Source organism: Sus scrofa, chromosome 7 (genome assembly GCF_054392235.1).
Source record: "Sus scrofa isolate SSC_HxYL_T2T_F1_AM1 chromosome 7, Sscrofa_HxYL_maternal_Yorkshire_Landrace_v2.0, whole genome shotgun sequence".
Taxonomy (NCBI): domain Eukaryota; kingdom Metazoa; phylum Chordata; class Mammalia; order Artiodactyla; family Suidae; genus Sus; species Sus scrofa.
In genome coordinates this window covers 129,822,787-129,838,607 of record NC_139389.1, presented here as the reverse complement: position 1 = coordinate 129,838,607, position 15,821 = coordinate 129,822,787, and the positions used below count along the sequence as shown (strand labels likewise).

The following is a 15,821-nucleotide window of genomic DNA, read 5'->3' as shown; positions in this document are numbered from 1 at the left end:
TGATGGAAAAACAAAGACACCAAACAAGTGGGAGAAGGGACAAGGAGGACACAGGACACGTGGAAGACTAAACATCTGAACTCCTGTGCTTCACTGTGCTGGATTCTCAAGTGTACTTTTCGTAATGGTTTTTATTGTAGCTGATTTACAATGTTCTGTCAATTTCCCCTGTACAGTAAAGCGACCCAGTCATACATATATACGCATTCTTTTTCTTACATCATCTTCCATCGTGGTCTATTCCCAAGAGACTGGATAGAGTTCCCTGTGCTGGACAGCAGGACCTCATTGCTAATCCATTCTAAAGGTAATAGTTTGCATCTACCAACCCCAAACTCCCATCCATCCCACTCCCTCCCCTCCCCCTTAGCAACCATAAGCTTGCTCCTAATGTCTGTGAGTCTGTTTCTGGACACTCAAACTTAAAGTTTCTACTATATAAACGGGTGGGTCCTCACAGACTCCCCCAGGGGAGGACTGTCACTTGTGCCAGTCAGGAGGAGGACACGAAGTCTAAGACAAGGTCCTTTTCCTGAAGCTCCTTGAGCAGTGAGCCCAGAACCAGCCTCGTCCGATTCCAGAGTCCAGGACCATCCACCGGCCTGGTCTGCCGGTCTCCAAGTTCAACCCTGTTTTCATCCAAAGTATCTCGGACCCACCCTGAACCCCAAAGAGTGGGAATCCATGAGAACAAGTGAGGAAAAACTAGTTTCTACCTGAACTGCATGTGCCAGTCAACTCAGGGGCCCAGCCCCCATGCCCTAGAATTTTTTTTTTTTTTTCATTTCAGGTCAGTAAAATCAACCTCTACTGGAAAAATCATACAAAGAAAGGAGATACGGCTGCAACACTAGCAATTAATGTATTTGTTAATTCCTTACTGCATCATCCAACCACTAATACATGACCAATCGGAGGGTGCAAACTCTGGGGCTAGACTGTATGAAATCAGGACAAGCTCTGCCTTCGAGAGCTTACCATGTAGTGAGAGACTTTACATGCATATATATATATTTTTAGTTGAATTTTTTAATTAAAGTATAGTTGATTTACAATGCTGTGCCAATTTCTGCTGTACTGTACAGCATAGTGACCCAGTCAGGCATATATATATATATATATATATACATTCTTATTCTCATAAATCTTCCATCATGTTCTATCCCAAGAGATTAGATAGAGTTCCCTGTGCTGTACAGGAGGACCTCATTGCTTATCCAGTCTAAATGGAAGAGTTTGTGTTTACTAAACCCAAACTCCCCAGTCCCTCCCATCCCTCCCCCTCCCCCTTGGCAACCACAAGTCTGTTCTCTGGGTCTGTGAATGTGTTTCTGTTACATATGTGTTTAAATATCTCTTAAAGAAGATTTTTAAAAAGGAAATGAAAAAGGAAAAATGCCAGCAATCTGCAGGGTCTGGATAAGAGTACATATAAGCTTTAGTGCTGGCCTCTTTTACCCGCCAGCTTTGATGTCCAATCAGCTTTTCAGATCCTCAGTTTTCTCATCTATGAAATGGAGCAAATAAGAGCCGTATCATCTGGTTGCTCCGGCGAAGTCAAGGTGATACGTCAGCGAACTTGACTGCCCCAGTCGATTTATAATCAAGGAACCAATGCATGTACACCACCCGGTTATGTTCCAAACAGGCAATTTTTTTTTCCAGTTTTGACTTGAAAGTATTTCCTTATCTGTGTTTTTATTTTTTCTATTCTTAATAAGTTTAATCAAAGGGACAGTGAACTGGAAAGGGAAAACATGTCAAAATGCCGAGAATTCCGAAAATACATCTTTCCAAATTGTGCAGCTTGGCGCTGGCAAGATGACAAGGGCCCCTTACAACCCGGTGCAAACAGAGAACTGAAAAATCACGCAGCTCGCGTGTGCAATATATGTATGTTACGTGCCAAGTGCTAAGCAACTGCTTCTAAACAAATGACAAACACGATAAGACTCTGGAAGGATAAGGCCAAGCGTTTGAGGGGTTTTCTAGATGCCGATGTGGACAGGCGCTTTTCTCATCCCCGCCCACCAGCCGGTCCCACGCCAGGGACCCCAGACCGCATCACCTCTGCTTCCCGCCACTCTCTGCCAACCCTGTGCCCGGTGGCCCAGCCGACCTCTCGGTCACGGGCACACTGCATCGGGAACACGCAGCTCCATTTCAGATGGGAAGCATTGGGGCGGCGGAATATCAGACAGCACGTTTTTTTCCTCCCACTTCACTTCATGAACTTCACTAATAATTCCATTCACCACATGACAAAGCCACCGACTCCCACCCACAGCAGCTTAAATGGAACCGGGTCATAAAAATTCCTTGTACGCCCAGGCTGGATGCCATCGTTAAAAAAAGAGAAAGGATGACAAAGTGAAAGGGAAAACGCTGTGATTCTTTTATGGGAAGATTACATTTAAAAATAACCAACTAACCGTCTGCACTTTTCGGGGGCCTGACGTCTCGAAACGCATTTAGATTGATGCAGACTGAGGCTGAAGTTCTCGTGCTGAGTAAACAGTCAAGTGTTCTTAATAGGAATTGCAGTTTCTCGACATCTGTTAGGGAAAAGGAAATGGCGAAACAACAATTTAGAGTGAGATTGGTTTTGTTAAATGCATTTAAATTCCAAGATTAGTGGTGTTCTTTCTTTTTCAATTAGCATTTACTTGTAGAAAGGTTACAGATGAAAGGGCTGGGTGGGGGGAGGTCGGTGGATTTTTTTCCTCACTGAGAGGGCACTCCAAAGCATAGCAAAGCTAAAATTGGGCATGAAGAGAAGACTTAAAAGAACTTAAAGGCGGTGCCAAATCAAGACGGCAGATCGTGAAGGGGAAAGCATTTGGGGAAAAAAGAAAAAAGAAAAGAAGAGAAAAAGAAAACAAAGTTGAATCCGCATTGGATGTGCCTGCCCTCTGGGTAGAGAAATCATAAATTGCTTTGAGAAAATATAGACACGTGGATTTTCCAAGCCAGTTACTAAGTGAAATTTGCATGAGTCCCAAATATATGCCATGGTTCTGTTTGAGTGTGTAAAGAGCTGTAACTAGCTCAAATTTTTTTTTTTTTTTGATAGAAACATAAACAGAGACGAAAAATGTAGGGAATGTTTCACCTGTTTTACTGCCATTAAATAAACCTCATCTGCTACCAAGCTGTTTTGGGTGACATTTGTTAAATAAATACATTTTGTGGGAGACTGGAGCAGGAAAAGAAAGAGACATGCAAGCAATGTTCTCAGATAAATTCTGTTTCCTTCTTAGCACCCTTACCCCTGCCCTGGGGACAGAGCGAGGTGGCAAATTCAGATTTATAGTTTCCCATATGTATTTTATGGCTATACTTACAGAGCTACAACCAAAAGTACATATTATTTGTAAAGCTTCTTTTAATATCTCTCCTTCCCTCCTGGAAACACGTTTATTTAGTAGTTGTGTTTTGGGTTTTTTTTTTTTATTTAATTTTAATTAGGGACGAATTTAATATTTCTTTTCTAGTTCTTTAGGCTTTGACTTTTAAAAATCTATTAGCGTGTCTCTTTTGTGCACGGCCGAAACCTTTAACTATTGTTAGATGGTCGTGATTATTTCAAGATATTGAATACTTGCTTCATGTAAAGCCAGTCCTACCATTTCTAGTTTACAAGCTAATAAGCAGATAAGCCTGTTCTTTCAAGCATCTCTGCAGATATCCTACAAGGCACCAGGACGGCGTATTGTTTCTGATGATTTCCTAGGTAAAGTCTCTGCAATTTCGCAGCAAACATAAATTGGAGAAATTGAAGACCACGAAGTTCTGAATATATCACACTGGACTGCACTAGATGAGCAGCCAGCTGAAGTCCTTTGCTGTCCCCAGCAAACAGGGGACCCCAGTGAGGATAATGCCAAAGGTATATTCTTCTAGAACCTTCTTCAGCCAGACTCTGGGCACCAGGATGCCTGCATGGAGGCAAGGTTCCTCCGGCTTTTCAGCGTGCCTCCTCAGAAATTTCACATGCTGATTCTTTTCAATTATCTGTCAATTTTCAAAATGCAAATAGAAACACGCATGTCATCACTTTGGTACTCACCACCTGATTTCCTCCAAGCACCCAGACCGTAAGTGAATGCAATTCAATATGTTCTCTTCCCTTTTTTAAGTGGAGTTAATATTACTGAGCAGATTTTGGTCAGCTTCCAGGAACCCAGTGTGGAGAGAGGCAGAATTTTATTTTAGAAGCACGAGTTGGTTTGAAAAATGTGAACTTAGCTCAACTATTTCTTTGTTTCATCTTTCTCGCTAGACATCTTTTTCTGAAAAAAAAAAATCTTCATCGAAACACACACACACACACACACACACACACACACACACAGTTTCGGCCAAATACCATTACTGCTTAGAATGTTTTCAATTATTTTACATGCTTATAAGACAAAAATGGTAAAGAAAAAAGGAAAATGTCCCAAGACAAAATAATAACCAATAATAAATATTTTGGCATGATTCATTGGCACTGTCTTCTAGGCATATATTTTATAGGGTTGTGTTCACTATGTTTTGACCTTAACCTCATTAATAAATATTTCTTCATAGGCACAAAATTTCTTAATTTACATAACCTAGTAGTTCTAGTTAATTACTCTACCTAATCATTCACTCGTTTAGGGGGATTTTGCAGTTTCCCTTTTTTTCTTCATGCTTGCAGTAATGCTTAAACAAACCAATTCATGGAAAATAGCTATCTAGGTTGGCTTACTTTCTTAGAACCAGATTCCCGGAAATAGAAGGACTAGGTCAAAGGGCACCAACATATTTAATGTCCCTGATGCATATTGGCAACTTGCCTTTCAAAAAATTATGCCAGTTTGCCCTCCTGCAATGAGCGTATAAAAGTGCCTGTCTCACAACCTCTCTCTTGCAAGATTTTTAAATAGTTCCACACATTTGAAAGATAAACCCCCAAATGGTAACTTTTGCCTGAAATAATTTCTAAACAGATACCAGGCAATGGAATCCTTTTAAAACTAGTTTAATTCAGGAGTTCCCGTCGTGGCACAGTGCTTAACGAATCCGACTAGGAACCATGATATTGCAGGTTCGATCCCTTCCCTTGCTCAGTGGGTTAAGGATCCAGCGTTGCTGTGAGCTGTGGTGTAGGTTGCAGATGCAGCTTGGATCCTGCGTTGCTGTGGCTCTGGCGTAGGCCGGTAGCTACAGCTCCGAATCGATCCCTAGCCTGGGAATCTCCATATGCTGCGAGAGCGGCCCAAGAAATGGCAAAAAGACAAAAAAAAACAAAACAAAACTATTTTAATTCATCAAGAAAATTTAAAGCTTACCTCCAGGACATTTTCTGACCAAGGAATACCAAAAAATTGTGATTCAAAATCGTATAGTAGATTGTGTTGTTATACTATTACTTTTTAAATTTTTTTATTAAAATATAGTTGATTTACAACGTTCTGTCAATTTGTGCTGTACAGCAAAGTAAAACGTATATATACATATATATGTATACACACACACATACATATGTATACTTATTCTTCCTAAGATTCTTCTTTTCCATTAGGCATTATTACAAGATATTGAAGTCTTTCTAGTCCAGGAAATATTTCCCTAAAACAAGGGTGGTGACTAGTTTTTTGCATCGCATTTAAAGCACCCCCTACTAGACTCTAAACATGATTGAATGAGGGCATCTTTGAGCACAGATTTTCAATGACCCATGTCGTACGGCTTGGTACTCTGCCAAAGGGAGAAGATGGATGATGCCCTTGGTCCTTGGACAGACACTCTGAGTTCAGGAAGGAGAACTGAAGAGATGTTTGAGAACCTGATTTCAAACAGTCTTTTTGAGATTTTTTCTGTCAAGGCCATAAGAAAACACTCAACTACACAACCCAGAGAGGCACCAAGAAAACTGCTCAAAGGAGCAACAACAACACAAGGAGAACACACAGGAAAAAGCTTCTCACGCCAGAAGACTTGCCAGAGACCACCCAGGGGTCCTTGACAAACACCTTTATGTTCCACTGTGTTAGAGGGAAGAAGGACAGTTTCGGTCAGTAAATGCTGCTTTTGTTTCGACACGTATTATTCCCCCAGGCTACTGTGTTTTCCAAGGTAATGAAGTCCATCCTACTCGATGTTTTTTGTGCTAGACCCTAAAGTTTTCAGCTACGTACACGTTGGCATATAACCATCCTAAAAGAGTTCCTAACAGTGCTAATAACTGAAGGTGGGTCTTTGTGGTCAGGGGAAGGATCAGCCATTCTGCAAACAAATTCAACATACAAATTAGCACCAAAGTGTCTCCATTTACATGGTCCTGATCATGCCTACTTCAACAATTGCCAGCGCTAGTGAATAGCATTCCTGCACCACTGACCATTCAAGACCAAATAAAGGACAGGGCAAGAAAGAAAAGGAAGGAAATCCAGGAACCACCAACTCCAAGTAGCTTCCCCTTCCCCCCTCCCCGCCCCCCGACCCCAAATCCTCAATTCCCTTAACTGTCAGATTGTTTAAAACTGAGCACACCCTCCTGAGATGATGGCATTTTTCCTTGTAAGAATATTCCTTCTAGTGATCACTTCCCAGCTTAATGAAGTGTTCCCTAAATTAAATCTACCCTTTCTGAAAGGTTACTCCCCAAACAAAATGAACAGGAAAATGCCTCTAGTCCATATAAATGTCATCCTGCCCTCCAGTAAATCTGTTTTAATCACTACTTTTCAGGAAGCAGCCCAACTGAATAGGAGGGAACTCAATTACTCTGTGCACCAAGACAACTACCAGAGGGGGTCACAAACAGTGTCTTTCAGAGGAGCCTTCCTCTGGAGAGATGCACTTTTTGTTCTGCAAATGATTTGTCCTTTCCCTTTTTCTAGCTAGAGTGCCATCTCCCACCTGAAAAGAGAGAGGAGGAGAACACAGCATGTCAGTTGAAGGCTCATGGTGCCAATGCACTTTATGGTAGATTTTCTTAAGAATTCCTTAAAGCCAGATTATTCAAGATCTCTTTTCCCTTCTGTGTCTAGAAATGGAAAAAAGCTCCCAGAGGGGTGCAGTCCACCTTCAAGGTCACCACCAGCCCAGAGAGAGAAGAGGTGACACTTGCACCCAATTCCAAAGGTTTCGATCTGGGTAAGAGGCACAAACTCTATTTTCCACTGAGCTGTACAAAGCCTATTTAAAAGAAATAGTGTGGGAGGATGAATCAGTCAAATTACTCTTAATAGAAGATCTGGGCAGAAGCTGCTTCTCTGACACTTAAGAAGCAAGTGCTTCAGCAAATCCCTAGTGTCTACAGAATGTTAATGAATTTCATAGACCCACAAAGTCTATGAACTCAGGACTGAGGCTACTGACCCCAGATCAACATGGGACCATCAACTCAAGAGGGCTACAAATGACCACCCCAGAGAATTCAGGTTGGGAATGACAAGCAGCAGATACCTGTTGACACTGATTCCAAACAAGCATGTGCCTTGGATTGGGTTTCAGCAAAGGCATTCATATGCTTTGCAAAGCTAATGTGCAGAGGCAGCCTTCACTGCTTATGTTTTTTGGAATTAAGTTGCATGACTGTGCCTTGCTCTCTAAAAATGTGTAAATGTGTAAATTATGCTAAAACAGATTGCCAATGCAAGTTGAAGAAATGAAAAATATGGTGTACTCTCACGGTAAGGGGACAGGGGTGTGGCTTGCTGCCTGATGTTAAAAGCAGCCTCCAAACTCTCCATCTTTGGGGGTTCTGGAAAGGATTATTAGGAAGGAGTGGTGAAATGAAAAGTAGCTAGGTGGCTTTTCCAAGGGCCCAGTTGCATCTCAACATGATCTCTTTTACTGGCACTAAAGAGGTTATGTAAATTATGTGTGTTACATACGTTCTGTTTCCAAGTCATAGCTAATTTCCCCAATTCACCGTATCCTAATAGAAATACCGTAGTTACATGCCAAATCTTGATCCCTAAGATGCTCAAGAATAAAAAGAGAGGGAAATGCCCCCACCCCTTCATTAACTCTGGGATGTGTGCGTGTGTGCGGGTGCGTGTGCGTGTGCGTGTGCGTGTGTGTGTGTGTGTGTGTGTCCCAGTTAGCTCATTTTAGTGTCGTCTCTATTTACTGTGATAAGGAGACTAATTCCATCTATGAAAATGCCATGCAAACATACAATAACTCCTTCCTTCAAGAAAATGGGATGGACTGGGAGCCTGGGGTTAATAGATGCAAACTACTGCATTTGGCGTGGATAAGCAATGAGATCCTGCTATATAGCACAGGGAACTAAATCTAATCCCTTGTAATGGAACATGATGGAGGATAATATGAGAAAAAGAATATATATACATGTATATTTATATTTATATATGACCGGGCCACTTTGCTGACAGTAGAAAATTGACAGAACACTGTAAACCAACTATAATGGAAAAAATAAGAACCATTAAAAAAAGAAAACGAAACAATCACATCTCCAATGTTTCAGAGTTGAGAAGGAAGAGCAGATGCTAATCATGTCTGTAGCCTGGGACTTGGTCATGAAATGAAGAAATGATGTGAAAACTGTGTTCGGTCAGTGATAGGTTTGTGAGCCATCAGGGCCAAAGGCATCACCTGTGAAAAATGAGTCATCCTGAGGAAAGATACCTGGAATCCAGTCCTTTCCTTGGAAAACTAAAAATACCAGTGACTTCCCAGGCTCACACACACTGTCTGTAGAATTCATGCTAAACTCCTGCTAACTCCTTGTCCCCTGTTCTCCTTGGTACAAGTTCTATTACTTGGAAAGTCAACAATCATTTTGTAAATTGAGCCAGACCATATTCTTTCAGCTTCCAAAAATACTTCAAGCATTAGATATGACTCCTGTTTTAAAGGAAATGGATAACGAACATTGCAACTTCTCCTAAAGGTCATAAGTTGCACACGGAAAAGGAGGAAATTTAGATACTACAATTATAGGTAGGTCCTCACAGCTTTGTCGAGAGGCGGAAATGTGTTTCTATAGAAACTCGTTGACACATGCAGCCAATTTAATTGGAAAGGAGATCTGGAATAGGAATGCTGAAAATAGTGATGCCTAATTGTGGACAAAGGTTTCAACGGTGTTACGGAAGCTTCCAGATTTGTGATTTTCATTCTCTTGTTCCTCCCTCCCTTCCTGTTCCATTGTTCCCTCTCCTTTCCTTTTATCTGCCATCGGGAGAAAGCAACGAGACACTGGAGGTGACAGCTCTGAATTGGCAGTGCCCTGAAGAATTTTTTTTCCCCTTCTAGTCTTAATATGGAGCTCTGTCTCTATTACAAAGTGTAATGAAGGCTTCATGAAATTAACCCATAAAGTCACAAAAGAACAGGACCCTACAAAGAAGAGGGACAGAAATGTGTGCGGGTTTGCATCAATTACCTCAGGTTTTGCAGGAGATTGGAGACTTGCATCTGAATGGCCTGTTCAGTTCTCACAGATATCGAACAAGCCCCAGTACCCCAATGTTCATATCAGAAGACAGTATGGCCTTGGTTACGCACAAGATTCCTGGGTTTGTGCAGGAATTCTATGAGCTGAGCTAGTGGGGCTCCAGATCAGGCCCACAAGGAAGACCTATGACATCTGAGAATCGAGGTCTAGCATCCAGTACTGTCTTCCCTATCTCAGCCAGCTATTTGTAACCAGAGGTTAGGGATGCTTCGAGGCACTGGAAATGGTCTAGAAACTCCAAGAAGATTTGACCACCTGCACATAAATATAATTATTACATGAAAATACCTGTCTCCACATCTTGGTTAGCAGTTATTCTGTAGTTCCTCAAGATCAAAGAGTATACTTTTTATCTTTATATCTGTCTTAAAATTTTTATCTCCTCTTCACCTAACACATCGCCTGTCATTTAATAGGCATTTAACAAATACTAGGTAAACAAATAGATGAAGCGAAAAAAATCAATCAAATAGTTTTTATAGAACTCAAGTGCTTTGTACTTCTGATTTTTTTTGCAACAGTTTTCTGCTCTGTTTCTGTTTTATTTGTTAATGAATTTTCTATCTGCAACTCTTGAATATGGCTTAGTTCACTCTGTCTTCAATTTAAATATCCAAATTAAATCTCAAGGGTATATCATGAAAATTAATATATGTATTGAGGAGTACGCCTTGTAAATTCTTTGCGTGTTTTATGTTGATTGAAGGCAGACAACTGTAAATAACTATTAGAAATAATTTTTGTAAGCTCTGAAGCACATACTGTGTGGAGATGTCACCCTAGACATTTTCATATATATTACTTAATCACTCCTAGCTCTGTGTGTAATAACAGCCCTATCTCACCCCCTGACACCTCACTCCAGAACGAAGGACCACTTCCAAGGTCATTCAGAGAGTGGTGAAACTGGAATTTGAATCCATGTGTGTCATTCTCTGCAACCACATATCAATGTAAAAATGAAATATTCTTTTTAAAATAACTCAAGATTCTGGAGGATCAATCATGAGTGTACCGTATTTACCCAGACGCTCCATCAAAGAATGCCATTTATCAGGAAACTACTTCACAAGAACTTTAACAATTTAGCTTCTTGAGTGATTGATTTCAGAGTTGACTCTCATTAGATTCTTGCAAGCTATGTTTAGCAGAATGGATTATGTAATCCATTTTTTGAACTGAATTTTTATTATCTGATATATTTTCTAGTCAACTAGTCATGATTGAACTTTTTGATGGCTCCAACTTCAAAACTACATCTTACATAATTTTAAAATCTGGCACTAAAAATATGTTGTGCAACATAAATTAGCATTTCTGGGAGAAGAATGATGTATATTATTCAAGTTTTCTCTGGAAGGGTGGTGAGGTGTAAGGACTTCTGTAGTGTCATTGCTCGAGCACTTACCAATGTGTGATTGCAAATGTGTTGGCTCATCTCTTTAAGCCTCGGTTTTCTCATCTGTAAAGTGGGGATAATAAAAGCATATATCTTTTCCAATGTCTTTTCCAATTGCCATGAGGGCACAGAGAAACTGGCTGTAAAAAGGATTTGTGAAAGTCTAAGGTAAATGCAAGCTCTAAAAAGAGATCACCATGCAATTTGGACCAGTAAAACAGTCCCCAGGACTTACTAAAGAACGGATGCGTACCTGTCGGTAACTTTGAAAGATTTAATCAAGATGCTTACTACCACAGAGAGATCATTTGTTATAGATCTATTGTTTTCTTTTTAAAATATATTTTATTAAAGTACAGTTGATTTAAAATGGGGTACCAATTTCTGCTGTACAGCAAAGTGACTCAGTCATGCACATATATGTGTGTGTGTGTGTGTGTGTGTGTGTGTGTATAAATATTCCTTTCCACATGCTCTATCCCAGGAGATTGGATATAGTTCCCTGTGCTATAGGGTAGGTCCTTGTTGTTTATCCATTCTAAGTGGATCTATTGTTTGCAATCGTGGAGGCCACCGGTTTTCACTCATAACCTTGGAAATTTGGAGAATCTTTATTGAAAAATATTATAGATATTATCATCCTAATTACCATAGAGTGATGAAGGTGATCATAATTACATTCTCATTCCGTCTTCTGTTTCAAACACAGCCTATGTGGAAGAGGGCCCCGCGACGCCTGCCTTTGCGACAGTCAGGCATGTACCACCGTCACCTGGCACACTTCCAGCCGGGGTAATTGCATTCTGCTCACCAAAAACTCCCTGGAGTTTTCCCCAGGGACGGGCTCCCTCATTTCCTGCTCAAAACCAGCTGTGCCGTGGGGCTGGCAAACAGCTGCCGCCTGGAACAAGGCTGGGATATGTCTGTGGCCAAGGCTCCAGAGAGAACCAGCAGAGTATCCAGGCATTTTCTTTTGCTCTTTAAAAAAAAAAAAAGCCTTCTGAATAATACTTTTCAGTAGATGCTACCATTTGGGGGTGGGAGGACAGGGAAATATGACTTTATTTTCCCATGTATTTTGAAATTTTAAAAAGCCCATCATTAAATAGCATCACACACCTCCAGCTGCCACATCTCCAAGGAGGGAACGAACAGTCTATTTTATTTTAATTGTTCATAGTTTAAAGATGACCTCTTTACCTCCTAATTAATTCCCGAGTTTCTGGTAAGGTTCTCCAGTTAGAGCTAAAGTTGATATAAAACCTAGACCTCTTTCCGAGCTATGATCTTGCAGATGTATTTTTGAATGAGAACATGATTCTGTTTACATGATGTCTAGTGAAAGGGATGATGGAGATGTTTGTGGCTTCATGCGGGCCTCCCATAAAACCCCACGCAGAAGATGAAACATGACACCCGCTTTGTAATCCATCCAAGACTCCTACCCCCAGTCCATACGTTTCATATGTATGTAATCAACTTTTATTGGTTCTTGAATTACATTCTGCAAGCACAGAACTCCCCTTTGCCAATTGGAGCACAATAGCAGAGCTTGGAAGTGTCATTAATAAACAGCCGTGTGGCTTGAACACAGTGAAACATTTTTAAAAACTCTTGCTTATACCGATGCCTATTTTGGGGGGAATGAAGCTTTAGAGAAAATGTTTCACAGAAAAATAGGACATCAGAATTAGAACCTTGATAAAGTGAGCAAACTTTCCTTCCTTCCTTCCTCCCTCCCTCCCTCCCTTCCTCCCTTACTTTTTTCTTTCCTTCCTTCCTTCTCTACTTTGCTGAGTGCTTCCTGTGATAAAGGCACAACTTAAACATACATGACCTTGATTTGGCCGTAAGGAACTCATGCAGATATGAGCCAGCCCTTGCAGTCAAGGGATAATGGAGTGCTACCATCTGAGAGAAAAAGCATGTGGTTACAAAGGAACATTTCTCAAAGCAGCTGCTCATGATTACATCATGGTCCAGAAGTGACCATTCACCCTGGCATATTCAGGAACTCAATCAGTTTGGAGGAGATGACCCATCCCTCATGTTTAGACTCATACTAACCAAACTCAAAAAGTCAGATGTATAGCCTCCAAATATTGATTGACTCAGTTTAAATAAGAAATTGATCTTATTTCAAAGAAAGTCACAAAATGCTCAGATTGTCTAAAATGCCAGTCTCTATAAGCAGCCATATCAAGAAAGTTACTGAAGCTCAAAAGTTCCTTAGTGAAAATGGCCATCAGGCCACAGGTACTAAGTCTCTGACGTCAGGGTAGGACAGCCTACCCTGTCCTAATCAGGGTGAGACAGCCTCATGTCTATATCACCACCAGATAAATATTTGAACCAAGGACTGCTTTTGCTAGGACAGTTCTTATGGGCCCTACCAGGTCTTATTGGCTGGATTTCCCAGTTCTTTGTCTCAGGCTGCTTAGCCATCAGCTAATCACAAAGATTTTTCTCCTGATAAGCTTGACAAAAACCATCAGGCACCCATTTATTAAATGATAATCTCTTCAAGCTTAACTCTTAGACACTCTTGCTGATTTCTGGACTTGGGATTGAGCTGCTTCCAAGCTGCATCACGCACATTTATGGCTTGCTGAGTTTGTGCACACAGATGGCTAACCCTCCCATTATGTGTGGATGTGAGGATTTTAATTCTCAGAGGCAAATACTGAGTCTGGGGTTAGGGAGCATCTGTGATCACCAAGAGGAACCACATTTCTGTGCAACCCAAACCTCATCCTTCCCACACAACCCACGAGCACACATAACCCTCCTCGCTGTAACTGTCTCCATTATTTCCCACTGGGTCTGGTCCCTCATTCTTGGTCCTGCATTTGGAGTTACCAGGTCATGCAAGTCTACCTGGCCATTCTCATGCCTTTGACAATTGCATCACATGTTCCTTCTTCCCAATATCTCTTGCATCTGCTTCTTCATGATGGTTTCCACTGCCACCATTGTGAATCGGTCCTGGCTCCTTCCAGACTGATCTTTATTGCCATAGAATCAAACCTCCATGTTCATCAAATCTCTTCCCAGCACAAAAGTCTGCACCTTACTTCATCCCCTGCAGCAGAGACTCCATTCTGCTCAGCTTGGATTTCAAGTTTGCACAACTCTCTACATGTGGACAACATGAAATGTCTTTCAATGGCTGCAGATTTGGCTTCTAGGTCCACTTTAACAGGTGAAGAGCTTAATAAAAGCCATTTCAACACTCTGAACATCCGTTTTTAAGTGTAAGCTAGAAAAAGCAAAGCCTATCGCCTATGGTTTTAAGTGGATCCTGAGAATGGGCTTCCATAGCTACACTCCCCAAAGGCTTATCCTGCCTTCCAATGATCATTTTAAGGCAGGTTGGGGTCAATCCTTCCCCTCCTCCCTGCCTATAAGAAGATTTCAGAGTCTGGCCCCATCGCTGGTTCCTCTCCACATCTCTTCTGCATTGAGGTGAACTGGAGTGAATCTCATGTCTTTAAGAAGGATTAGGAAAAGCAAAATCATGTTAGTCAAGGGGATTAATGACAAACCCTGGGAGAAATCTGTCTTTAGTCTGTAGGCAGTGTGGACTCTGAAAAGTTTGAAGGATGACTAACAGCAATAGAATATGCTACCTTCTGAGGATTAGTTATCCCTTAAAAGTGGAGATTTAAAAAAAGACAATAAATAAACCCCAGGAACATGAGCACCTCTGAGAACCGTATTGAACGGGAAAGAGAGTGTTGGGCCAGGTCTTCCCACTGCAACTCATATCCTCATAGTCTAACCTCTGCTCCAACTAGGATGAAAAATATGTGAGCGTTAAATTCTTTCAACCATCCCCCTTCCTCCTCCTCTAACTTTTATCTCCCCAGGTCTTTTTGTTTGTTCGTTCGTTTGTTTGTTTTTGCTTTTTTTAGGGCCGCCCCTGCGGCACATGGACGTTCCCAGGCTAAGGGTCGAATCAGAGAGCTAGAGATGCCGGCCTACGCCACAGCTGCAACAACACCTGATCCGAGCCATGTCTGTGACCTACTCCACAGCTCATGGCAACACCAGATCCTTAACCCATTGAGCAAGGCCAGAGATCAAACCTGCATCCTAACGGATACTAGTCAGATTCGTTTCTGCTGCACCACGAGAGGAACTCCCTAATTTTTTCTCTCCTTTCTCCTTCCTTTTTCTTATTCTTCTTCATATTAGCTAGTGTTCTGCTATTAGCAGAGCAGTTTTATTTTTATGTGATTTTTTTCTTCTGTAAAATTATCTCATTATTTTTTATGCATACCTTTTTATATGGAAATACAGTTGACTTACAGTGTTGTGCCAATTTCTGCTGTATAGAAAAGTGACCCAGTCATACATGTGCATACATACATTCTTTTTCTCATACTGTTTCTATGTATTTTTCATTTGCTTCTCACTCTGTGAAGTAAATCAAGTAGCTTTAATACCCTTCATGTATAGATTGTTTAATCAAATTAGGCCAGTTTAGTAACTTGTCTAAGGTTACACAGCTAGTAAAGGAAGAGCAATGACCTGAACTTTTGTCATCTCACACTAAGATCCATGGTCTTTCAATAGGAGTCCTTTTATTATTGTGCGCTCTGTTGCTAAGAAATGTTCCAAATTTTAGCATTCTTGAAACTGACAGTTTTAGGACAAACCTCCAAAACATTAAAAACAATTTTTTTTCATGTGCCTGTTGGCCATCTGTACATCTTTGTTGGGGACATGTTCAACATCACTAAGTGGTAGAGAAATGTAACTCAAAACTATACCCATCACCTCACACTGGCCAGAATGGCCACCATCCAAAACGCTACAAATCACAATGCTGAAGAGGCTGTGGAGTAAAGGGATCCCACTTACACTATTGGTAGGAGTGGAAATTGCAGCCACTGTGGAGAACAGTGTGGAGGTTCCTTACAAAACTAAAAATAGTTCTCATACAATCAG

General features: G+C 41.0%; 1 long non-coding RNA gene across 3 annotated transcripts in view; it reads right to left on the bottom strand.

Moving 5' to 3' along the window:
• LOC102161430 (uncharacterized) overlaps positions 1-15,821 on the bottom strand; it is a 32,711-nt gene that overhangs the window by 12,011 nt on the left and 4,879 nt on the right. For all 3 annotated transcript variants that reach the window (XR_014809345.1, XR_001304012.3, XR_298883.4), the window contains one exon: positions 2,433-2,555. This is a non-coding gene — a long non-coding RNA (uncharacterized LOC102161430). The remainder of the gene's footprint in view (positions 1-2,432; positions 2,556-15,821) is intronic.